This window comes from Oncorhynchus keta, unplaced genomic scaffold (genome assembly GCF_023373465.1).
Source record: "Oncorhynchus keta strain PuntledgeMale-10-30-2019 unplaced genomic scaffold, Oket_V2 Un_contig_15275_pilon_pilon, whole genome shotgun sequence".
In the NCBI taxonomy this organism is placed as follows: domain Eukaryota; kingdom Metazoa; phylum Chordata; class Actinopteri; order Salmoniformes; family Salmonidae; genus Oncorhynchus; species Oncorhynchus keta.
In genome coordinates, this window is record NW_026279227.1 from 133,192 (window position 1) to 160,270 (window position 27,079).

At 46.4% G+C, this 27,079-nt stretch overlaps 1 long non-coding RNA gene and 1 pseudogene across 24 annotated transcripts; one reads left to right on the plus strand and one right to left on the minus strand.

Annotated features, from left to right (window-relative positions):
• Positions 1-2,032: 2,032 nt before the first annotated feature.
• The window catches only part of LOC118374796 (juxtaposed with another zinc finger protein 1-like), a 40,066-nt pseudogene continuing 15,019 nt past the window's right edge, over positions 2,033-27,079 (minus strand).
• Positions 21,821-25,557, plus strand: LOC127918932 (uncharacterized). Of its 24 annotated transcripts, none has more exons than XR_008101402.1 (6): positions 21,821-22,707; positions 22,884-22,971; positions 23,060-23,235; positions 23,413-23,588; positions 23,751-24,102; positions 24,191-25,557. It is a non-coding gene; the product is annotated as an uncharacterized LOC127918932 (long non-coding RNA). The 24 variants fall into 24 exon arrangements; XR_008101408.1 differs by having other exon boundaries at positions 23,148-23,235; XR_008101409.1 differs by lacking the exon at positions 22,884-22,971 and adding an exon at positions 22,708-22,795 and having other exon boundaries at positions 21,821-22,619; positions 22,972-23,235.

Genomic DNA, 27,079 nt, shown 5'->3' on the forward strand with positions numbered 1-27,079 from the left:
ACCTGGGTCTCCATGTTTTAATGTAAAACATCTGTAATGGTGCAGAAATGTCCAGGAGCACAGAGACAGTTGTATTGTGATCACAGCTACACTCATACATCAGTCAGTTACAAAACAACCTCTGCTGTTGCCTTAGTTTATAGGGGTGGCAGGTAGCCTAGTGGTTAGAGCCAGTAACCAAAAAGGTTGCAAGATGGAATCCTCCAGCTGACAAGGTAAAAATCTGTCCTTCTGCCTCTGAACAAGGCAATTAACACACTGTTCCCCGGTAGGCCGTCATTGTAAATAAGAATTTGTTCTTTAATGGACTTGCCTAGTTAAATAAATAGGATACACACACAGTAAGGGTCATCATTCTCCAGCAACATATGAAAATATAATTTAATGCACTTGAGACAATACATTTACTATACACAATATATCAAATACTTCCCTCCATATGTACTGGCATTATAATACTGTCAATGACCATCTACATAATGCATTCCAAATGGCACCCTATTCCCTATTTAATGCACTACTTTTGACCAGATCCATATGGACTATAGAGGGAATAGGCTACCATTTGGGACGCACCCTTAACGTGTAGTTCCATAAGGACATTGATTTCTGTGATGTTTTGATTGGGTTGTTGATTAGCCCCTTGCTCTCTCTGATCACCAGTATGACACAGTACCTTTTATTAGACTACATATAGAGGCTAGAGGGACAAAAGAGGAGCAATAGACCAGAATTGAGATCTGGCCATGTTTTATTTTGACAAGAATGTCTACTGTAACTCAAGTTAGCCATTCCTGAAGAGTCACTATGAAGCTATACACAGATACTTACTGGATTGGAACTCTTGTTGTCTACAATTCAAGGCAACCAGATACATAATCTCACCCTGGAAAACACTGGAGATCTGAACAAAACTCCTTGGAAAGGTTGAGTTCTTCCAGTCTGGCTCTCTCTAGTTCCTGTGACTGCTACATGTCAGGTTGGTGTGTGTAGCAGCAGAGTTGTTGGCAACTGGTTACTACAAAGTGCTTAAATGCTTCACACGGCTTTGGCGAAGAGGATAACTGCTCAGCACCCTAGAATGGAAGGGTTCTGGATAACTGGGACGGCTGTGACACCCAATCCCAAGATTCCAGTGAACAGCATAACAGCTGACTCTAAAATACTTTGTGTTTCCCAAATGGCTCCCTATATAGTGCACTACTTTTGTTTGACCAGGACCTTCATGGCTCTAGTCAAAAGTAGTGAGTTATATAGGGAATAGGGTGCCGTTTGGGACGCATCCTATCAGAACACACGGGCAGGATTGTGGTGAATTGTCACCTGAGTCTTTTAGTTCTAAAAACACAAAACAAGTGAAAATCCTGGCAAAGTGAATCATAAAAATACACTTTCAGAACAAAACACGGCAAGAAAAATATAAGAGCTTACTATTTTACACCTGATTATTAAAGTTTATACATCCTTCAGGAATATATCTTCATCTTTGACAAACATTGAGGTTTTGTGATGGTGTGGTGGTGATGCTTGCTTTCTCCCCGGGCCTCATCACTCTCATGCCTCTTTTCAAACACAGCATTACCTGAACACTCAAGTCAAATTCATTGAGTTTCAATCTACACAACATATCTGTATGTAAATGTTCCACCATGTTTTGCTCTGGCAAACAGCCCAGAAGCCTGGCTGTGAACCTTGACTCATGGTGCTGTCAAGACAATTGGGAAAAAACAGGTCAAATCATGACGTCAGTGATTTTCAGGTCGGAAAGTCAGAGCTCTGGAAAGATGCCAGAGTTTCCGAGTTGGTTGACCGTCCGGAATTCCCACAAAAAGAAAAGATCCCTGCACTGAAGTGGGAGAGTTCCGAGGTGTTTTGAACGTGGCAATACGCTCTCTTTCAAACGCATCATCTTAACAGCAAGCCCTATGTGCCAAAAACGTTATCAAAAAGACACATGATCGCTGAAATGTGAAAAAGTATACAGCTGTGAAGAAAATACAAAAAAAAAATTCAAAAAAATGTTTAAATATATATATATACACAAATAAGGTCATTTTAAAGCATGCAATAAAAGAGTAGTGTACTGGGTCCATAGAAACAGAATCACTAGAACAGAATGATGTTCAAGGGATTCTATCTGTGGGGACGGTGCTACTGCTGCATCTTGTGGATGTGGGTAGAGACTGGCGGGTGGATGTGAGTGGAGACTGGCGGGTGGAAGTTGATGGTGTGGTGCCTCAGGCCCTGGGACGTCTTGTAGCTCTTCCCACAGCGGCACTTGAAGGGCTTGCGGATGTGGATCTGTGTCCGGTGGCCGTTCTTGGCGTGGTACTTGATCCCGTTCACATTCTGAATGAGGGGGAGGGGACAGTACAGAGTGGAAGAGGGTAAGCTACGTTTGAATTAGTCCAGTGGTCACCAACTCCAGTCCTGGGGTGCTACTGGGTGTGTACAGGGCCCTCTGATTTAGCCCTGATTCACACACATCTGATTCAAATATTCAACCAATCAGGGTCTTTGACTGGATTTGGAGAACACTGGATCAGTCTCCTATAACAGTCATGAGTCTCTCACCACACTACAGTACCCTAGATTCACCTAGAGATGTCTTCAGTCAACTAAACCTGACTCAGTGCTCCACACAGCTCTTTGCACTGTACAGCCTAGTGACAGGATAGAATAAAAATATACTTCATCATTTCTACATCTCGCAAAGGATTCAAGAATAATTGTCCAGATGTCTTCTGTCAGCTGATCTAACTCAACGTCCTTCATCTCTGCGTGCTTCCTGTACAGCCCAGAGCAGGCCTGTCAATTTCATTTAGCCCCGGGGGCCGCATTCGGTCTTCAACGCTCTCCGGGGGCTGCAATGACAATATACTTCCTCATTGTAAAAATGTGCAAAACAATTGTCCAATATTTGTTTATACTCTAGCCTTCACTTGGGTGATTATCAGTGAGCTGGACACAGTCAAGACACTGTATGAATGTAGTACATTATCAGGCTGGACACAGTATGAATGTAGTGATTATCAGTGAGCTGGACACAGTCAAGACACTGTATGAATGTAGTGATTATCAGTGAGCTGGACACAGTCAAGAGGCTGTATGAATGTAGTGATTATCAGTGAGCTGGACACAGTCAAGACACTGTATGAATGTAGGTACAATATCATTGACGCAGTTTCAAAATGGTTTTACTCATTTTAAAGTATATTGAGTTCACAGGAGGCTGCTGAGGAAAGGACGGCTCATAATACGGCTGTAACAGAGGGAATGGAATGGCAACAAACACCTGGAAACCATGGAAACCATGGGATTGATGTATTTGATACCGTTCCACTAAGCTGGTTGAGAGAACGCCAAGAGTACAAAGTTGTCATCAAGGCAAAGGGTGGCTATTTTGAAGAAACTCAAAATATATTTGTTTAACAGTTTTTTGGTTACTACATGATTCCATATGTGTTATTTCATAGTTTTGAGTTCTTCACTATTATTCCTTAATGTAGAAAATAGTAAAAATAAAGAAAAACCCTGGAATGAGTAGGTGTCCAATCTTTGGACTGGTAATGTATATATCATGTTTCTTGTACAGCCTAGAGTCTTCTACTAACTATATATCATGTTTCTTGTACAGCCTAGAGTCTACTACTAACTATATATCATGTTTCTTGTACAGCCTAGAGTCTACTACTAACTATATATCATGTTTCTTGTACAGCCTAGAGTCTACTACTAACTATATATCATGTCTCTTGTACAGCCTAGTCTACTACTAACTATATATCATGTTTCTTGTACAGCCTAGAGTCTACTACTAACTATATATCATGTTTCTTGTACAGCCTAGAGTCTACTACTAACTATATATCATGTCTCTTGTACAGCCTAGTCTACTACTAACTATATATCATGTTTCTTGTACAGCCTAGAGTCTACTACTAACTATATATCATGTTTCTTGTACAGCCTAGAGTCTACTACTAACTATATATCATGTTTCTTGTACAGCCTAGAGTCTACTACTAACTATATATCATGTTTCTTGTAGCCTAGAGTCTACTACTAACCTACAGCCGTGGAATGAGTCTACTACTAACTATATATCATGTTTCTTGTACAGCCTAGTTTTTCTACTAAGACTAACTATGATATCATGTCTCTTGTACAGCCTAGTGAGTTTCGTGGCCCTCCTAACTATTTATCATGGTCCTCCTTGAGTTTACACGTGGCCCTCCTGAGTTTACGTGGCCCTAACGTGGAATAGTTTCATGGCCCTCCGTTGAGTTTACGTGGCCTAGTCTACTACTGGCCCTATATGAGTTTCTTGTACAGCCTAGTCTACGTGGTCCTCCGTGGAATGAGTTTCACGTGGTCTCCGTGTAAGAGTTTACGTGGCCCTAACTGGAGTAGTTTACGTGGCCCTCGTGGAATGAGTTTGGCACGTGGCCCTCCGTGGAATGAGTTTGGCACGTGGCCCTCCGTGGAATGAGTTTGGCACGTGGCCCTCCGTGGAATGAGTTTGGCACGTGGCCCTCCGTGGAATGAGTTTGGCACGTGGCCCTCCGTGGAATGAGTTTGGCACGTGGCCCTCCGTGGAATGAGTTTGGCACGTGGCCCTCCGTGGAATGAGTTTGACACATGGTCTAGAGTCTACTAACTGTGTCATCAGCCATAATCCTGTCATTCACATCAACAATGCCATTGTCTCAAGCTGAGCACCATTTATCTCATGCTGAGCACCATTTATCTCAAGCTGAGCACCATTTATCTCAAGCTGAGCACCATTTATCTCAAGCTGAGCACCATTTATCCCAGACACACATCCAACCCAGATGGTACATCCTGGAAAAACTCCCTAAATCACTGCAGTGGACGTGGATGTTATGTCAAGATGTTGACATGCTGCAACACCCTGTTTTCTCAACAGCAGGAACACGATGGCGGTGTTTGACCTGGGATGTTATATAGACCTCACATAGCAGCAGCTACTCTGTCTGGGGTCCAACACGAAACATGAAACATGACATAACACAGAACATTAATAGACAAGAACAGCTCAAGGACAGAACTATATCAATTTACAAAAGGCACACGTGGCCTTCATATCAGTAGATAGACACAGACTATCTGGGTCAAATATGGGAGAGGTGTTGTGCCGTGAGGTGTTGCTTTATCTGCATGCAGAGCCCTGGTCTGTTTCAGACCAAACCAACATCTTGGTTAATGGATGGTTTTCATCTGGAGTCTTATGAGAAGGAGACACTCGAACAGAAAGCACAGACTATGTATCTGGCCAATATACACAGACAGGTAGGTAGAGACAGGATACGTTCCTGACCACATGACCTGATTAATAAACACTCTGGCTCTTAGTTTAACTCAGGGCTCCAGTTAAAAGCTGTTTGAGGTTTTTCCTGGACATGTCACATGGAATACCCCTGGCTCTATTCATGGGGCAGTGCAAGGGAGAGGATATGAGACCCCATCTACACTCGGTAATAACATGCGTCTTGTATTATCTGGTTGCAATCATCTGATCACATGTCAGAGCATTTACACATGGTATTGATTAATGGACTGAGTGCGGTTGGCCCACCTTGTATCTCTTCTTGCAGCCAGGCACAGGGCAGGCGAAGGGTTTCTCCTCTCCTCCGTTCATACACATGGAGCTGAGGATAGACTCGGAGCTAATGGCACTCTCTGTGGTCCAGGACTCACCACTGTCTGACTCCTCATAGTCCACCTCAAATTCATCATACTCACTGCCTGGAGGGGAGAAACACACACACACACACACACACACACACACACACACACACACACACACACACACACCACCCATCACAATACGATTTGTCATAAAACGTGCCTACTGCCGTCCATAAACAATTAGAGTAATACTCCTATTTCAGCAACTCCAGTACTCTGCTCTGATTCAAGCACAGTTAATGTCTAAGGCTGAGTCCCAAATGGCACCTTATTCCCTATATAGTGCATTAGTTTTGACCAGGGCCCATAAGGCCCATAGTGCACTATAATAGACTGCCATTCGGGACACATCCTATGACTGGCATGGGCATCCTAGCCTCAAGGGTTTTGGACCGGCTGATGTGCCGAGACAGATTCAGACTCAAGCCTTCCACATGTGTTCTGGCTGTAGGGTTCCCACAGGGTTCTACTGTTGCCTTATTACTGAGCCCAAGTTTGTGGAGAGACTGAAAAAAATGCTGTTTTGTGGGAAAGAATTTAGCCCGTTTCACAAGGTCCCAGGGTTAAGGCAATGCAAAATAAGATTTGGCTCCACAACCACAAGAACCAAAGAGACAAGGAGCAGCAACTAGGAGAGAACAACCCAGCATATCTTACTAAGTGGCAACATGGGAAAGACACAAACAAAGAACACAAGTAAGCAAATACCATGGCAACTTAAAATGATGAGATTCTGATGAAATAAGCCCTGTACCTTCCCTGTGTATGACTATACCAACTGACTGTGAGAGTCAACCCTCTATGCTTCTCTAAGGACCCTGCTGTGAGACATTACAGCACCCATCTTCCCTGAATTACCTCCATGTCTTCTCCTCAAACTTAAGAGGCATTTCCTGATCCAAACTAAAATATGGGACAAGGAAGTGACATCATCCATATTACATAAAGTACTGACGCCTGCCTCCTAGATGACGGTGCTGTCCTCTGTTGTCCCGGTAACCTACCTGTAGGAGTGCTGCTACGGAAGGAGGAGGAGGGTGTGACGGGAGGGGTGAGGTTCCCACTGCTGCGTCTGGGAGGAGTGGAGACGTAACTGCTACGAGGCAGACTGCCTGTCAGAGACTGAGACAGCTTGGGGTGCACCTTCCTCGTCAGCCTCTCAGGCTGCTCCCCGACGCGCTGCCTCTGTCATAAACCTGGGCAAGGGAGGGGCCAGAGAGAGAGGGATGAGGACACACAACCACACATCATATATGACCGACTCGGTTTGCGCGCCACAAGGCTGTGCTAGCCTGCTGAGCTAAAGCCTAGCTATTAGCTCAGGAGTTAACATAAGTCGGATCTTAGGTTAGTCTCATCATGCCAGCGTGGTTGTTCACAGAACCTCCTCGGTTACAAACTCATATCGCTGAAGTAACTGTACAACAACATATGCTGAGTCTATCATTCATTGAAACCACTCCCACGTTTAACAGAAGGCCTAGATCTCTGACCAAACTTCATGTTTAACAGTAGGCCTATATATCTAACCAAACTTCATGTTTAACAGTAGGCCTATATCTCTGACCAAACTTCATGTTTAACAGTAGGCCTATATCTCTGACCAAACTTCATGTTTAACAGTAGGCCTATATCTCTGACCAAACTTCATGTTTAACAGAAGGCCTATATATCTAACCAAACTTCATGTTTAACAGTAGGCCTATATCTCTGACCAAACTTCATGTTTAACAGAAGGCCTATATCTCTGACCAAACTTCATGTTTAACAGAAGGCCTATATCTCTGACCAAACTTCATGTTTAACAGAAGGCCTATATCTCTGACCAAACTTCATGTTTAACAGAAGGCCTATATCTCTGACCAAACTTCATGTTTAACAGAAGGCCTATATCTCTGACCAAACTTCATGTTTAACAGAAGGCCTATATCTCTGACCAAACTTCATGTTTAACAGAAGGCCTATATCTCTGACCAAACATTGTTACATTGTAAAGTATTCTGTAAACGTAAGTCATAAAAAGGAACTGTTCACACAGACACTGTTAAAGCAGAAGTGAAATGAACAGATGAAATGTGAAACCACATCAGATGTGTCTAAAGACAGGGAGACAGACAGCGGTAGCCAGCCCTTTATTACACAGTTACACTGCTGCCTCAGAGTGCCTCAGCCCTTTAAACCTCTTTGATATGGTGATTGAATGGAGAACTGGGATGAGATTGAAATGTCATCTTGGTCTAGTAATGTAGGACCCAGGGCTATATAACATCCTATTACCCAACGCTAACACAATTAAACTGACTTATCCACCAGATGAGGCTGACTGCTGCTAGATGGAAGTTGCTAGTGGAACTAAGAGAGACACACACACGGACCAGATTCCCTTGGAAGCTGAAGTTCATGGCCCTATGAAAGGACATCAGTTCACTGCTAAAAGCTTTTCTTCCTCCACTGTCCCGGTCCCCTTACTGGGCTCCAACCAGAGGTATTCTGATCACAAACACACGTGGCTGCCCTTCTTGACAACGCACCAACCAGTTGTGCTATAGAAAAGGATCCTATTGGATAGCACCATTGGTGACATTTCAGGCTAGCTGTTGAGTGAGCTGAAGGCATGTTCTTACCTCTACTGTTGCATGGACTTAGACCTCAAACACAAACCTCCACACGGTCATACTGACATAAGTAACTGTTTCATCTATTTACTAATGACATTTGGTCATTCATGCCTTTTCTGGCCAGAGTTAGGAGAGTTTAAACTGAACCATAAGAATAGCATTCATTAGGGATTTCAGAACCATGATCCTTTGAGACATGGTTCAAGGTCTGATTGGTAACAAATACACTGAACAAATAGTCTTCAGGAGTATTTCTGTCTGTAATAAAGCCCTTTTGTGGGGGAAAACTCATTCTGATTGGCTGGGCCTGGGTCCCCATTGGGTGGGTCTGGCTCCCAAGTGGGTGGGCCTACCCATGGCTGCGCCCCTGCCCAGTCACGTAAAATCCATAGATTAGGGCCTAATTTATTTATTTAAATGGACTGATTTTCTTTAATGAACTGTAACTCAGCAAAATCTTGGAAATTGTTGTATTCATATTTTTGTTAAGTATAGGTTAGGGTTAAGTATAGGTTAGGGTTAAGTATAGGTTAGGGTTAAGTATAGGTTAGGGTTAAGTATAGGTTAGGGTTAAGTATAGGTTAGGGTTAAGTATAGGTTAGGATTAAGTATAGGTTAGGGTTAAGTATAGGTTAGGGTTAAGTATAGGTTAGGGTTAAGTATAGGTTAGGGTTAAGTATAGGTTAGGATTAAGTATAGGTTAGGGTTAAGTATAGGTTAGGGTTAAGTATAGGTTAGGGTTAAGTATATGTTAGGGTTAGGCTAGTAGCCTGCTCACCTGTTGATGTAGCTGAGGGCAACATAGGTGGGCTGCTGCTGCTCCTGCTTCTCCAACTGACGAGGATCTGTGTCTGACGAGAGAGAGGTGGAGAGAGAGAGGTGGAGAGAGAGAGGTGGAGAGAGAGAGGGGAGAGAGAGAAGGGGAGAGAGAGAGGTGGAGAGAGAGAGGTGGAGAGAGAGAAGGGGAGAGAGAGAGGGGAGAGAGAGAGGGGGAGAGAGAGAGGTGGAGAGAGAGAGGTGGAGAGAGAGAAGGGGAGAGAGAGAAGGGGAGAGAGAGAAGGGGAGAGAGAGAGAGGGGGAGAGAGAGGTGGAGAGAGAGGTTAGCCTAATCATATAACAGCAGATATGACACACACAAAGGTGCCACTGCACAGTCTTCCTAACAATTGCCTGTGGTCAAGAGGGGCAGGAGTGGTTGTGTGTCACTCTCACCAAAACAACAGTAGCTAGCTAGTGTGATGATGTTTAACAAATGATGTCATGGGCGCTGTCTAGACTAGTCATCGTCCTCAAGCTAAGCACCGCTGGAGATCGTCCACAAACCACCTCGTATCCAAACCCCTCTGTCACATCTCATCAACAAACTAGATAAATGAGCTTTTTATTAAAAACTCACAACAAAGAAGGCTGGTCTAATCTAGGCTATACAACGTATTTAATGAAGTCTTCCATGGCACTGGCTTTCTCATAAGTCTTCTGATCTGATTCTACTTTAACTACGCAGACTCTTCCTTACTGCAGCCACCATATTGCCCATAGTACCAGACAACACTCCACACACACTGTGCTTTCTCATAAGTCTTCTGATCTGATTCTACTTTAACTACACAGCCTCGTCCTTACTGCAGCCACCATATTGCCCAGAGTACCAGACAACACTCCACACACACACTGTGCTTTCCCATGCTGTGCTCCAGACGCTTGGCTTGGCTCTGCAGTGCTGCCAAACAATGGACAACCTCCCTCGCTCCATCTCCCTTCCTCCATCTCTCCCTCCACACCCTGAGGTGAACCAGGCCCAACTTCAAACAGCCTCCCCACTGCCATGCCATGTGGGAGTGGGGAGATGCCCCATAAAACCACCCAGTGTCTGCCACTCACCAGCTGTGCCTGCCTGCCTACCTAGTGCCTGCCTTGCCTCTGCCTAGTCTTGGCTATGGGAAAGTGATGCCCCCCCGTGGCCAAGAAGAGAAACACTGGCAGCATGTGGCCCCAAGGGTCAAAGGTTATATCCCAAATGGCACTCTATTCAGTATATTGTGCACTACTTTTGACCAGGGCCCATAGGGCTCAGCCTATAGGCCCTTTGGAACACAGACAAGCAACCACAGCCTTTAGGGGAAGGGCTCTTCAAAACTACAGGAGTGCCACTAGTGTGTGGGCAGGCTTTTGTTCCAGCCCTGCCCTAAACAACCCGATTCAGAGTGTATCAATATAATGACACTGCGTATGGTGTTCGCCTCGCTGGCATATCTAAATCAATAGATACGCTAAGTGCAGTTTGAGGGTCTTTAGATCACATAGTCAAGCCTTTTCCATGTTCAAGTTAACGAGCAAAGTAGCAACGTGTTGTGTGTGTGTGTACCAAAACACACCCTGGTATCCGCCTGAGGTCACACTGACTTATTCTCATAAAGCAGAAGCACCCCGTGAATGTCTTCAAAGCTCTCCCACTGAGGTGTTGCCCCAGATTTACACTAGATCTGACCTGCGACCCCTCATAAAAAACACTTCTGCAGCTTTTCTGGAGAGCGTTCACTTTGGGTGGGTCCAACAGAGATCTTATTCAATTAAATGTTCTTTATGTAATTCTAGGGGGCCCAATGTTGTCCATGGACAACACTAGCTAGATACACGGTGTACGTGTTATCTGCACCAAAACACACCCTAGTACCTTCGCCCCATCTTCCCATCTGAGGTCCTGCGGCCTGTGTGTGCAGAATGGTCAATTATTATTATTTATTTTTAATTTGACCTTTATTTAACTAGGCAAGTCACACACACACACACACACACACACACACACACACCAAAGCCGTGCTGGGGTAATGGCTGACAGATGCACCACCAGTCTCAGTAGGAAACCTTCTTCACTGCCATGATAATAAATCCTATAGGCTTGGCTATAGGTCTCTTAACGCTTGCCTTTATGTTCATTCAGAGTAGGCTAAAGTGTTAATCAGACACTCTTATCCAGAGTGACTTACAGACAGTACATTCAACTAGGCCTATGTTGTTTAGTATGGAAAAACAAACACATATCCCAGTTACTCAAGTCGACTCTTCTCCGACCCATATTCAGCTGCGGAGCAGTCACGTTCAGCTGCGGTGCAGTCACGTTCAGCTGCGGTGCAGTCACGTTCAGCTGCGGTGCCGTCACGTTCAGCTGCGGAGCCGTCACGTTCAGCTGCGGAGCCGTCACGTTCAGCTGCGGAGCCGTCACGTTCAGCTGCGGAGCCGTCACGTTCAGCTGCGGAGCCGTCACGTTCAGCTGCGGAGCCGTCACGTTCAGCTGCGGAGCCGTCACGTTCAGCTGCGGAGCCGTCACGTTCAGCTGCGGAGCAGTCACGTTCAGCTGCGGAGCAGTCACGTTCAGCTGCGGAGCAGTCACATTCAGCTGCGGAGCAGTCACATTCAGCTGCGGAGCAGTCACGTTCAGCTGCGGAGCCGTCACATTCAGCTGCGGAGCAGTCACATTCAGCTGCGGAGCAGTCACATTCAGCTGCGGAGCCGTCACATTCAGCTGCGGAGCAGTCACATTCAGCTGCGGAGCAGTCACATTCAGCTGCGGAGCCGTCACATTCAGCTGCGGAGCAGTCACATTCAGCTGCGGAGCAGTCACATTCAGCTGCGGAGCCGTCACATTCAGCTGCGGAGCAGTCACGTTCAGCTGCGGAGCCGTCACGTTCCGCTGCGGAGCCGTCACGTTCCGCTGCGGAGCCGTCACGTTCCGCTGCGGAGCCGTCACGTTCAGCTGCGGAGCCGTCACGTTAAGCTGCGGAGCCGTCACACGTTCAGCTGCGGAGCCGTCACACGTTCAGCTGCGGAGCCGTCACATTCAGCTGCGGAGCCGTCACATTCAGCTGCGGAGCCGTCACATTCAGCTGCGGAGCAGTCACATTCAGCTGCGGAGCAGTCACATTCAGCTGCGGAGCCGTCACATTCAGCTGCGGAGCCGTCACATTCAGCTGTGGAGCCGTCACACGTTCAGCTGCGGAGCCGTCACATTCAGCTGCGGAGCCGTCACATTCAGCTGCGGAGCAGTCACATTCAGCTGCGGAGCCGTCACACGTTCAGCTGCGGAGCCGTCACGTTCAGCTGCGGAGCCGTCACGTTCAGCTGCGGAGCCGTCACATTCAGCTGCGGAGCAGTCACATTCAGCTGCGGAGCCGTCACATTCAGCTGCGGAGCAGTCACATTCAGCTGCGGAGCCGTCACATTCAGCTGCGGAGCAGTCACATTCAGCTGCGGAGCCGTCACATTCAGCTGCGGAGCAGTCACATTCAGCTGCGGAGCCGTCACATTCAGCTGCGGAGCCGTCACATTCAGCTGCGGAGCAGTCACATTCAGCTGCGGAGCAGTCACATTCAGCTGCGGAGCAGTCACATTCAGCTGCGGAGCAGTCACATTCAGCTGCGGAGCCGTCACATTCAGCTGTGGAGCAGTCACGTTCAGCTGCGGAGCAGTCACGTTCAGCTGCGGAGCCGTCACATTCAGCTGTGGAGCAGTCACATTCAGCTGCGGAGCCGTCACATTCAGCTGCGGAGCCGTCACGTTCAGCTGCGGAGCCGTCACGTTCAGCTGTGGAGCCGTCACATTCAGCTGTGGAGCAGTCACGTTCAGCTGTGGAGCCGTCACGTTCAGCTGTGGAGCCGTCACGTTCAGCTGCGGAGCCGTCACGTTCCGCTGCGGAGCCGTCACGTTCAGCTGCGGAGCCGTCACGTTCAGCTGCGGAGCCGTCACATTCAGCTGTGGAGCAGTCACGTTCAGCTGCGGAGCCGTCACGTTCAGCTGCGGAGCCGTCACGTTCAGCTGCGGAGCCGTCACATTCAGCTGCGGAGCCGTCACATTCAGCTGCGGAGCCGTCACATTCAGCTGCGGAGCCGTCACGTTAAGCTGCGGAGCCGTCACATTCAGCTGCGGAGCCGTCACATTCAGCTGTGGAGCAGTCACATTCAGCTGTGGAACCGTCACATTCAGCTGTGGAGCCGTCACATTCAGCTGTGGAGCCGTCACATTCAGCTGTGGAGCCGTCACATTCAGCTGCGGAGCAGTCACATTCAGCTGCGGAGCAGTCACATTCAGCTGCGGAGCCGTCACATTCAGCTGCGGAGCCGTCACATTCAGCTGCGGAGCCGTCACATTCAGCTGCGGAGCCGTCACATTCAGCTGCGGAGCCGTCACATTCAGCTGTGGAGCAGTCACATTCAGCTGTGGAGCAGTCACATTCAGCTGTGGAGCAGTCACATTCAGCTGTGGAGCAGTCACATTCAGCTGCGGAGCCGTCACATTCAGCTGTGGAGCCGTCACATTCAGCTGTGGAACTGAAACCAAACATTGCACATCACTGTAGATGTGAAATGAGGCCATGCAGCCTGAAGCTGTAAATTAACACCACCTCTCCATTAAAAGAGAATAGAGATGATATTACCACTATACTACCACTCCCACTATACTACCACTCCCACTCCCACTATACAACCACTCCCACTATACAACCACTCCCACTATACAACCACTCCCACTATACCATCATTATTCAACAAAATGGCGCCGGAAGAAATGGCAGCAGTTTTACAGGCGGCCAACCAATTGTGCCTTTGTGTTCCCCCCGAGTTATTTGTAACTTATTTTGTACATAATGTTTCTGCAACCGTATCTTACAGCAAAAAATATCTTCTGGATATCAGGACAGAGATCACTCACCTCGGATTAGACAAAGATCTTCTGGATATCAGGACAGCGATCACTCACCTCGGATTAGACAAAGATCTTCTGGATATCAGGACAGCGATCACTCACCTCGGATTAGACAAAGATCTTCTGGATATCAGGACAGAGATCACTCACCTCGGATTAGACAAAGATCTTCTGGATATCAGGACAGAGATCACTCACCTCGGATTAGACAAAGATCTTCTGGATATCAGGACAGAGATCACTCACCTCGGATTAGACAAAGATCTTCTGGATATCAGGACAGAGATCACTCACCTCGGATTAGACAAAGATCTTCTGGATATCAGGACAGAGATCACTCACCTCGGATTAGACAAAGATCTTCTGGATATCAGGACAGAGATCACTCACCTCGGATTAGACAAAGATCTTCTGGATATCAGGACAGAGATCACTCACCTCGGATTAGACAAAGATCTTCTGGATATCAGGACAGAGATCACTCACCTCGGATTAGACAAAGATCTTCTGGATATCAGGACAGAGATCACTCACCTCGGATTAGACAAAGATCTTCTGGATATCAGGACAGAGATCACTCACCTCGGATTAGACAAAGATCTTCTGGATATCAGGACAGAGATCACTCACCTCGGATTAGACAAAGATCTTCTGGATATCAGGACAGAGATCACTCACCTCGGATTAGACAAAGATCTTCTGGATATCAGGACAGCGATCACTCACCTCGGATTAGACAAAGATCTTCTGGATATCAGGACAGATCACTCAGATTAGACATCTTCTGGATATCAGGACAGAGATCCTCACCTCGGATTAGACAAAGATCTTCTGGATATCAGGACAGAGATCACTCACCTCGGATTAGACAAAGATCTTCTGGATATCAGGACAGAGATCACTCACCTCGGATTAGACAAAGATCTTCTGGATATCAGGACAGAGATCACTCACCTCGGATTAGACAAAGATCTTCTGGATATCAGGACAGAGATCACTCACCTCGGATTAGACAAAGATTTTTTCTACAACAAAGATGACGCACAAGACATTCTCCAAACACACCACAGAACCGACATCCCCGTTATTTGCAAGAGGAAGCGACGCAGGTACAGAGGACAAAGAGCCGGATGCCTGGTCAGGACCCGGAGAAGGTGACTGGGAATGCTGCCGTTACCGTCAATACTATTCACCAATGTGCAATCATTGGACAATAAATTAGAAGAGGTACAATCACGAATATCCTACCAACGGGACAGCAAAGGATATTACAGTTTATGTTTCACGGAATCGTGGCTGAATGACGACATGGATATTTAGCCAGCGGGATATACGCTGCACCGGCAAGATAGAACAGCACACTCCGGTAAGACGAGGGGGGGGGGTGGTCTGTGTATATTTGTAAACAACAGCTGGTAAATGAAATCTAAGAAAGTCTCTAGAGTTTGCTCGCCTGAAGTAGAGTATATTGTGATAGACTGCAGGCCACACTACTTGCCTAGAGAGTTTTCAGCTATACTTTTCGTGGCTGTTTATTTACCACCACAGACAGATGCTGGCACTAAGACCGCACTCAGTCAGCTGTATAAGGAAATAAGAAAACAGGAAACCACTCACCCAGAGGCGGCGCTCCTAGTGGCCGGAGACTAATGCAGGGAAACTTAAAGCAGTTCTACCAAATTTCTATCAACATGTTAAATGTGCAACCAGAGGGGAAAAAATGTAGGTCACCTGTACTCCACACACAGAGACGTGTACAAAGCTCTCCTTCGCCCTCCATTTGGTAAATCCGACCACATCTCTATCCTCCCGATTCCTGCTTACAAGCTAAAATTTAAGCAGGGAGGACCAGTGACTCGGTCTATAAAAAAGTGGTCTGATGAAGCAGATGCTAAACTATAGGACTGTTTTGCTTTCACAGACTGGAACATGTTCAGAGATTCTTCCGATGACATTGAGGAATACACCGCATCAGTCACTGGCCGGTCGACAGATATTTAGGAGACTTCATGTCCTAAACAGTTAAGAGTTACCAGCAGTCTTGTTGATAGAATAAAGACAGTCAGTGGTCCCCACAACAATGGACAGGCAATTGCTTTGGAGCTGTTGAAATAATGTTTTGATATTTGGGGCGGCAGGTGGCCTAGTGGTTAGAGCGTTGGGCCAGTAACCAGCAGGCGGCCTAGTGGTTAGAGCGTTGGGCCAGTAACCAGCAGGCGGCCTAGTGGTTAGAGCGTTGGGCCAGTAACCAGCAGGCGGCCTAGTGGTTAGAGCGTTGGGCCAGTAACCAGCAGGCGGCCTAGTGGTTAGAGCGTTGGGCCAGTAACCAGCAGGCGGCCTAGTGGTTAGAGCGTTGGGCCAGTAACCAGCAGGCGGCCTAGTGGTTAGAGCGTTGGGCCAGTAACCAGCAGGCGGCCTAGTGGTTAGAGCGTTGGGCCAGTAACCAGCAGGCGGCCTAGTGGTTAGAGCGTTGGGCCAGTAACCAGCAGGCGGCCTAGTGGTTGGAGCGTTGGGCCAGTAACCAGCAGGCGGCCTAGTGGTTAGAGCGTTGGGCCAGTAACCAGCAGGCGGCCTAGTGGTTAGAGCGTTGGGCCAGTAACCAGCAGGCGGCCTAGTGGTTAGAGCGTTGGGCCAGTAACCAGCAGGCGGCCTAGTGGTTAGAGCGTTGGGCCAGTAACCAGCAGGCGGCCTAGTGGTTAGAGCGTTGGGCCAGTAACCAGCAGGCGGCCTAGTGGTTAGAGCGTTGGGCCAGTAACCAGCAGGCGGCCTAGTGGTTAGAGCGTTGGGCCAGTAACCAGCAGGCGGCCTAGTGGTTAGAGCGTTGGGCCAGTAACCAGCAGGCGGCCTAGTGGTTAGAGCGTTGGGCCAGTAACCAGCAGGCGGCCTAGTGGTTAGAGCGTTGGGCCAGTAACCAGCAGGCGGCCTAGTGGTTAGAGCGTTGGGCCAGTAACCAGCAGGCGGCCTAGTGGTTAGAGCGTTGGGCCAGTAACCAGCAGGTGGCCTAGTGGTTAGAGCGTTGGGCCAGTAACCAGCACTAAATAATATTCATAGAGCTGTTATCTTCCGAATAAACTCTGAAAGACCTAGTAATATTTTACACGAACCCTGGCTAACAAGTTGAACCAGCAATACAAAATTGGGTTTAATTATTTATTTACTAAATACCTAACTAATCACACAGAATTACACATCATTAAATCATAACTTGATTACACATTACGTCATAAAGGAAAACGTCCCTAGCGGGCGGAACAGATATGACAGCTTGTTACACAAAAGGGGCTGGGTTTGAGTGAAAGAGTGAGAAGACTGAGGAACAAAGGGTGAAGCTGTGCTATCGTAAATACAGTATCTTACGCATTCTAAATTACCACCCATTTGGAAAATGCAATAAATATTTACTCTGAGCTGTGCTTCGGTAGGTTGGTGGTAGATGGAAGGCCGTGTTGCCCAACCGAGTCCTTCGTCCTTTGAAGAATGACTGCTGGTAAATGGAATACGTTGTAGTAATGTCGTTGTGTGGTAGACGGCCTACTCTGTCTGTTCCTTCCCAACCCTCATTTGCAGCGGCTGTTGCTAACTCAACAGCTAGGAGGTATCACTTCTGTAGTGAATAAGAGTTCAAAGTTCATACCATTCGCAACCAAAGCTCACGCTGATGTTTGCTTCGTTCTGTGGTTATTATCTGAAACATTCTGACATCGGACCGTCGTCCTCACATCCTCGGAACAGGAGGTTATATTGTCGTCAAGGGCTTATATAGGAAGGGAGAGGAGGGCGTGTTTGAACAGTTTTATAGCCCATGTCCCTTCACAGGGGCGGTCCACTGATTGAGCAGAGCCCGATCTTATGAAAACTCAAATCTCACATTTTAGAAGCTAAAATCACATTTCATCCCATCACAAATCATTTTATATTCAAACATTTAAATTGAACAACAATTCCATGTGAATCCGATAACTCTGATGTGTAGACTTTCCAGTGTAGACTTTCCACTGTAGAGTTTATGTCATCTTATCATTGATGAGAATGTCTCAGATGACAACCAAACTAACATCATATTCATACCACCGCATTTGTTCAGTAGGTCGGATTACCAGAATATAGTTAATTTCCCCCCACCTTCTGATGGGGGGAAATGTTATCCAAGAGGTTTGCAAATGTAACATCAGTAGGGTAGAGAGAGGAAAAAGGGGGAAAGAGGTATTTATGACTGTCATAAACCTAACCCCCAGGCCAACCTCATGATAGGTGGGTGTATGTGGGGTAGGGTGGGTGTATATGTGCCTGTGTGAGGAAATCCTGTCTAAGCGGCCTAATGATCAGTACAAAGGGGCAGAGTCATGGAGTCCTCTAAGATGCCTAATGATCAGAAACTTAAACGTTTTACCTCTCTGTTTATCTCTGTTGCAGATAACCATGCCCCATATAAGATATTAAGGTTAAAGGACAGATCTACCCATGGTTCACGCATCAATTGTCTTAAAGATTTAATGAAAGAAAATTAGCTTGGGCTAAGGCTAGATTGACTGATTCTACCTCTGACTGGCAGTCCTTTAGACATTTCAGAAATAGATGTCTTACTCTGGTTAGAAACACAATTCAATAAGTATGTTGACATTGCTTATCTGAGAGTGGTGGAAATCCAGCTAAATTCTGGAAAGTGGTCAAATCAACAACAATAAAAACAACTAAAATCCACTTCCTCAGTGCCCCAGCAGGTTAAGACAGCCCCTGGTCCCATAACAGACAGACATTTGTGGTGCTTTTAATGGGCATTTTGCCTCAGCTGGCCATCTGTTTGAAAGAATGGTTTCTGAAAATATCTCAAGTTCCACTAGATGGAGTCCTTTATTCACCTCTAAAACAGATAGAATAGAATGATGCACGTCCATGATGTATTAAGTGCCTTGCAAAAAGTATGTGTTCAACAATCCACTGGTGCGGATTCGCTTGATCCCTTTCTACTGCAGCTTCTGGGGCTATCCCTAAGATCAGCATGTCTTTCCCCTTCACAAAGGCAGGGATCCTTGCGGATTCGCTTGATCCCTTTCTACTGCAGCTTCTGGGGCTATCCCTAAGATCAGCATGTCTTTCCCCTTCACAAAGGCAGGGATCCTTGCGGATTCGCTTGATCCCTTTCTACTGGGCTATCCCTAAGATCAGCATGTCTTTCCCCTTCACAAAGGCAGGGATCCTTGCGGATTCGCTTGATCCCTTTCTACTGCAGCTTCTGGGGCTATCCCTAAGATCAGCATGTCTTTCCCCTTCACAAAGGCAGGGAGGGATCCTTCTGGGGCTATCCCTAAGATCAGCATGTCTTTCCCCTTCACAAAGGCAGGGATCCTGCGGATTCGCTTGATCCCTTTCTACTGGGCTATCCCTAAGATCAGCATGTCTTTCCCCTTCACAAAGGCAGGGATCCTTGCGGATTCGCTTGATCCCTTTCTACTGCAGCTTCTGGGGCTATCCCTAAGATCAGCATGTCTTTCCCCTTCACAAAGGCAGGGATCCTTGCGGATTCGCTTGATCCCTTTCTACTGCAGCTTCTGGGGCTATCCCTAAGATCAGCATGTCTTTCCCCTTCACAAAGGCAGGGATCCTTGCGGATTCGCTTGATCCCTTTTTACTGCAGCTTCTGGGGCTATCCCTAAGATCAGCATGTCTTTCCCCTTCACAAAGGCAGGGATCCTTGCGGATTCGCTTGATCCCTTTCTACTGCAGCTTCTGGGGCTATCCCTAAGATCAGCATGTCTTTCCCCTTCACAAAGGCAGGGATCCTTGCGGATTCACTTGATCCCTTTCTACTGCAGCTTCTGGGGCTATCCCTAAGATCAGTATGTCCTTCCCCTTCACAAAGGCAGGGATCCTTCTGACCTGGATACCTACCGCCCAGTTTCTAAACTAGATTGTAATATTTTTGCAAGGCAATCACTGGCAAATTCTCAGCTAAGAACGTTAACTTCAAATTATATTCTTAATGTGTACCAGTCTGGTTCAGCAGCTGCGCTTGTCTTAAATTATATATTAAATTGATTAGATAATAGGAATCACTACGCTGCCATATTTATAGACCTGTCCAAGGCCTTCGATACTGTCAACCGTCTACCCATTCAAAAGGTTGTCTGAAATGGGCCTCGACCAGGCGTCTTGCAAGTGGTTTTGGAACTACAGTTGAAGTCAGAAGTTTACATACACTTAGGTAGGAGTCATTAAAACTCGTTTTTTTAACTACTTCACAAATTTCTTATGAACACAAATTTCTTATTAGTTTTGGCAAGTCGTTCAGGACATCTACTTTTTGCATGACAAGTCATTTTTCCAGCCATTGTTTAGACAGATTATTTCACTTATTCACTGTATCACAATTCCAGTGGGTCAGAAGTTTACATACACTAAAGTGACTGACTAAACAGCTTGGAGAATTCCAGAAAATTATGTCATGGCTTTAGAAGCTTCTGATAGGCTAATTGACATAATTTGAGTCAATTGGAGGTGTACCTGTGAATGCATTTCAAGGCCTACCTTCAAACTCCGTGCCTCTTTGCTTGACATCATGGGAAAATCAAAAGAAATCAGCCAAGACCTCAGAAAAAAATTGTAGACCTCCACAAGCCTGGTTCAACCTTGGGAGCAATTTCCAAATGCCTGAAGTTACCACGTTCATCTGTACAAACAATAGTACGCAAGTATAAACACCATGGGACCATGCAGCCATCATGCCGCTCAGGAAAGAGACGCGTTCTGTCTCCTAGAGATGAACGTACTTTGGTGCGAAAAGTGCAAATCAATCCCAGAACAACAAAGGTACTTGTGAAGATGCTGGAGGAAACAGGTACAAAAGTATGTATATCCACAGTGAAACAAGTTCTATATTGACATAACCTGAAAGGCAACTCAGCAAAGGAAGAAGCCACTGCTCCAAAACCGCCATAAAAAAGCCAGACTACGGTTTGGAACTGCACATGGGGACAAATATCGTACCAAATATCTTTTTGGATGTCCTCTGGTCTGATGAAACAAAAATAGAACTGTTTGGACATAATAACCATTGTTATGTTTGAAGGAATAAGGGGATGCTTGCAAGCCGAAGAACACCATCCCAACCGTGAAGTAAGGGGGTGGCAGCATCATGTTGTGGGGGTGCTTTTCTGCAGGAGGGACTGGTGCACTTCACAAAATAGATGGCTTCATGAGGGAGGAAAATTGTGTGGATATATTGAAGCAACATCTCAAGACATCAGTCAGGAAGTTAAAGCTTGGTCGCAAATGGTTCTTCCAAATGGACAATGACTTCCAACATTGTGGCAAAATGGCTTAAGGACAACAAAGTCAAGGTATTGGAGTGGCCATCACAAAGCCCTGACATCAATCCTATAGAAAATGTGTGGGCAGAACTTAAAAAGCGTGTACAAGCTTTTTAAGGCCTACAAACCTGACTCAGTTACACCAGGTCTGTCAGGAGGAATGGGCCAAAATTCTAAAGAATTCATCCAACTTATTGTGGGAAGCTTGTAGAAGAAGAAAGTTTCAAAATTTTAAGGCAATGCGACCAAATACTATTTGAGCGTATGTAAACTTCTGACCCACTGGGAATGTGATGAAATAAATAAAAGCTGAAATAAATAATTCTCTCTACTATTATTCTGACATTTCACATTCTTAAAATAAAGTGGTGATCCTTACTGACCACAGGGAATTTTTACTAGGATTAAGTGTCAGGAATTGTGAAAAACTGAGTTTAAATGTATTTGGCTCAGGTGTATGTAAACTTCTGACTTCAACTGTATCTGTCAGATAGGACACTACGTGCTTTCTGATGGTGTCAAGTCCAGTTACTTTGAAATTGCTAAAGGTGTCCTGCCGGGGGTTGATTTTGGGACCTGTCCTCTTCACTATTTATATAAATAATATTGGTCTATAAGCAAAAACCTGTAACATTCATTTGTGTGCAGATGACACTGTTATGTAAGCTTTTGCCTCTACGGCTGACCAGGCTGTTGGAGCTGCAGTCGGATTTTGTCACCTAGCAGAAAGTCCTTGTTGACTTAGAATGGTACTTCATGCAGTAAAAACTAAATGATGTTTTCTAATTTTCATTGAAATACTTCAGATGCAGTCTACCGTGGCATCCTTCACTTTATCACAGGTGACACCATTCATGGGAGTGTAGCAGCCACTAATCTGAAACCATTGGATGCAGTCAGTCTACCGTGGCATCCTTCACTTTATCACAGGTGACACCATTCATGGGAGTGTAGCAGCCACTAATCTGAAACCATTGGATGCAGTCAGTCTACCGTGGCATCCTTCACTTTATCACAGGTGACACCATTCATGGGAGTGTAGCAGCCACTAATCTGAAACCATTGGATGCAGTCAGTCTACCGTGGCATCCTTCACTTTATCACAGGTGACACCATTCATGGGAGTGTAGCAGCCACTAATCTGAAACCATTGGATGTCGTCAGTCTACCGTGGCATCCTTCACTTTATCACAGGTGACACCATTCATGGGAGTGTAGCAGCCACTAATCTGAAACCATTGGATGCAGTCAGTCTACCGTGGCATCCTTCACTTTATCACAGGTGACACCATTCATGGGAGTGTAGCAGCCACTAATCTGAAACCATTGGATGTCGTCAGTCTACCGTGGCATCCTTCACTTTATCACAGGTGACACCATTCATGGGAGTGTAGCAGCCACTAATCTGAAACCATTGGATGCAGTCAGTCTACCGTGGCATCCTTCACTTTATCACAGGTGACACCATTCATGGGAGTGTAGCAGCCACTAATCTGAAACCATTGGATGTAGTCAGTCTACCGTGGCATCCTTCACTTTATCACAGGTGACACCATTCATGGGAGTGTAGCAGCCACTAATCTTAAACCATTGGATGTCGTCAGTCTACCGTGGCATCCTTCACTTTATCACAGGTGACACCATTCATGGGAGTGTAGCAGCCACTAATCTGAAACCATTGGATGTCGTCAGTCTACCGTGGCATCCTTCACTTTATCACAGGTGACACCATTCATGGGAGTGTAGCAGCCACTAATCTGAAACCATTGGATGACGTCAGTCTACCGTAGCATCCTTCACTTTATCACAGGTGACACCATTCATGGGAGTGTAGCAGCCACTAATCTTAAACCATTGGATGCAGTCAGTCTACCGTGGCATCCTTCACTTTATCACAGGTGACACCATTCATTGGGAGTGTAGCAGCCACTAATCTGAAACCATTGGATAACGTCAGTCTACCGTGGCATCCTTCACTTTATCACAGGTGACACCATTCATGGGAGTGTAGCAGCCACTAATCTTAAACCATTGGATGCCGTCAGTCTACCGTGGCATCCTTCACTTTATCACAGGTGACACCATTCATGGGAGTGTAGCAGCCACTAATCTGAAACCATTGGATGCAGTCAGTCTACCGTGGCATCCTTCACTTTATCACAGGTGACACCATTCATGGGAGTGTAGCAGCCACTAATCTGAAACCATTGGATGTCGTCAGTCTACCGTAGCATCCTTCACTTTATCACAGGTGACACCATTCATGGGAGTGTAGCAGCCACTAATCTGAAACCATTGGAATCTAGCATCCTTCACTTTATCACAGGTGACACCATTCATGGAGTGTAGCAGCCACTAATCTGAAACCATTGGATGCAGTCAGTCTACCGTGGCATCCTTCACTTTATCACAGGTGACACCATTCATGGGAGTGTAGCAGCCACTAATCTGAAACCATTGGATGCAGTCAGTCTACCGTGGCATCCTTCACTTTATCACAGGTGACACCATTCATGGGAGTGTAGCAGCCACTAATCTGAAACCATTGGATGCAGTCAGTCTACCGTGGCATCCTTCACTTTATCACAGGTGACACCATTCATGGGAGTGTAGCAGCCACTAATCTGAAACCATTGGATGCAGTCAGTCTACCGTGGCATCCTTCACTTTATCACAGGTGACACCATTCATGGGAGTGTAGCAGCCACTAATCTGAAACCATTGGATGCAGTCAGTCTACCGTGGCATCCTTCACTTTATCACAGGTGACACCATTCATGGGAGTGTAGCAGCCACTAATCTGAAACCATTGGATGCAGTCAGTCTACTGTGGCATCCTTCACTTTATCACAGGTGACACCATTCATGGGAGTGTAGCAGCCACTAATCTGAAACCATTGGATGCAGTCAGTCTACCGTGGCATCCTTCACTTTATCACAGGTGACAGTTTTAATATGAATCACTGCATCCTGTATCAGAAGGTTGGCTGCTCCTCCTTGAAGTCCTGTACATCACTTCATTACTCTCTTTCTGTTGACAAAGCTCTACTATACAAGCTTCCCACTGACCAACTTCGTTGTTAATGTATAAAAACATGATTCCAAACCCGTTCACAGGATTGGTGAACTGTTGAGATTCCTCTGCCGAACGAGGCAAATCCACTTTTAGTTTTAATGATCAACATTTTTGGAATCACTCACAAAATTCATTACATTTGGATTCCCTGGTGCCACTAGTCATTTTAAAACCCTGATGATAAAGAGTTCACCAAGGTGTGCAATTGTTTTGATTGACAAATAATTTGTTTATGATGCCTGTGATGTTCTAACATAATGTACTGGTTATTCTATATTTTATTTGATGTCAGAGCACCACTACAAATGAGACCGTGGTCTCAATGGGGCTCTCATGATTAAATACAAGTGAATAATGATAATGAGCAGCACAAGGAGCAGAGAGCAGAGTAATGGAGGGCTGCTCACCGACCACTCTATTAGCCCTGGATCAATCCACTCACACACACTGTAAATCACACACACCTCAGCTGGCGTGAGTGTGTGTCCGTGTGTCTGGTAGGGGGCCAGCTAGAGGGGCCAACTTCCCAGAGACCCAACCAACCGCTCCCCTCTGGGGCCACCTGCGCAGAGACCTCCATGGCCCCCTCTGATCCCTCATCCCCCTGACGGACCACCAGGACCAGGGTGTGGACCCCCCCCACATTAGGACCAGGGTGTGGACCCCCCCCACATTAGGACCAGGGTGTGGACCCCAATTAGGACCAGGGTGTCTCCTGGAGAGGAGAGAGGGCTAAACCATCCACACAGGTGGTCCACAGGTGGTCCACAGCGGTGGTCTGTCTGTCTGTCTTTTGGGTGTATTGGTTTTGTTAAAGTCACCTGATGCTGTGACAAAGACAACACCCTCCCTCCTCGAGCCAGTGACTGGCAAGCAGGTACAGGAAGAAAACTTTAAATCACTGAACACAAGTGAACAAAGTGACTCAATTAGTTGTGGCTTTTAACAAACTCACTGACAGGCCTGTAAAAGGTAGTAAGGTGAGACTGAAAACATCCCAGCAGCATCAGTAAGAGGCAGACATGACGTAACGGCCCAATTCTAGTTAGGCCAGATAGTTAGAGACCCCTCACTATGTCCAGACTGCAGACTCCAGACTGCATGGGCCTGCCAACCACAGGACGGACGGTGATCACAATCATCACACAACACGCCTTCCTGAGGCAAGACAGGAAGTGACGCCCCCTGTACCCCTTCATTACCCCCCACCCCCCCATTTATTTCCACCAACCAGCCAGTCAGTCACCTATCCCAGCAGCCCCTTCCCCCTCAGCCCAGCGCACTGTTGGACAGCGTGGAGTGGCAAGGTTCATGGTGACATGTTTATGGTGGGTCTGAGCAGTGGGGGACACTGGCCAGAGTCCTGGTACCACTTCCACAGAGGAAATTAAACCACAGAGTCAAACTGCACTTCACTGGTTGGTAGCCTGTAATCTGCTGCTACTGCAGAGACTTAAATAACACAGCTAATTGTACAATGACTGAACCTCAGATGTGAAACTTGACTGAAAACACATAGGCAATGCAGGCACACAGGCACACACTCACATGTACATACAGGCATTGACACACACACACTCAACCCAAAACCAGATCCCCTAGTGAATGTGTAATATCAACACAGCCTGCAGGCTGTCTACTACAACTCCACTACAGTATAAAGACAGTTCTGTTATAGAGTCAGAGTTAGTTATCTACTACAGCTCCACTACAGTATAAAGACAGTTATAGAGTCAGAGTTTGTTATCTACTACAGCTCCACTACAGTATAAAGACAGTTATAGAGTCAGAGTTAGTTATCTACTACAACTCCACTACAGTATAAAGACAGTCTGTTATGAGTCAGAGCAGTTATCTACTACTGGTCCACTACAGTATAAAGACAGTTCTGTTATAGAGTCAGAGTTAGTTATCTACTACAGCTCCACTACAGTATAAAGACAGTTATAGAGTCAGAGTTTGTTATCTACTACAGCTCCACTACAGTATAAAGACAGTTATAGAGTCAGTTAGTAACCTCCTGACTGAGAACAGCAATGAGGGCCAGAGCAGTGACTGACTGGACTGGTGTCAGCCAGTGTGTGTGTTACTGGTAGGGGTGACTAACTGACTGACTAAAATTGTCTGCAGCACAAGTGTCAGCCGGGGGAGGGGCAGTAAATGTAATTAGGTCCACCAGGTGCAGAGATCGGGGCGCCAGTTAATACATTTGGGAAGCAGTATTTCCGCTCAGCAGATTTTGGGGGGGGTGCATTCCTCGAGCCCCTAAATGAGCCCCCTGTGCAGAGAGCAGCTACAAACACACCCATTGTTAGAGCAGGCAGGCAGACAAACAGGGAGGCAGACAAACAGGGAGGCAGACAAACAGGGAGGCAGGCAAACAGGGAGGCACAGAAACAGGGAGGCAGGCAGACAAAAGGTAGACAGATTGTCTGGGGCTCACCTCCATCCCTGTCAGCCTGAGACACAGCCAGGGCTACATAACCGAGGATAAGGCTCTCTCTCTCTCTCTGGTCCTACACTGACCTCTCTCCCATAGAACACACATAGATATCTGAGCTGGGACAAACTAAACCCACCATTGGTCAGTTTAACCACTACTAGACCACTACAGGACCATTGGGGAGCTTACCGTAGTAACATGGTGGTTGGGCTGAAATTGGCCT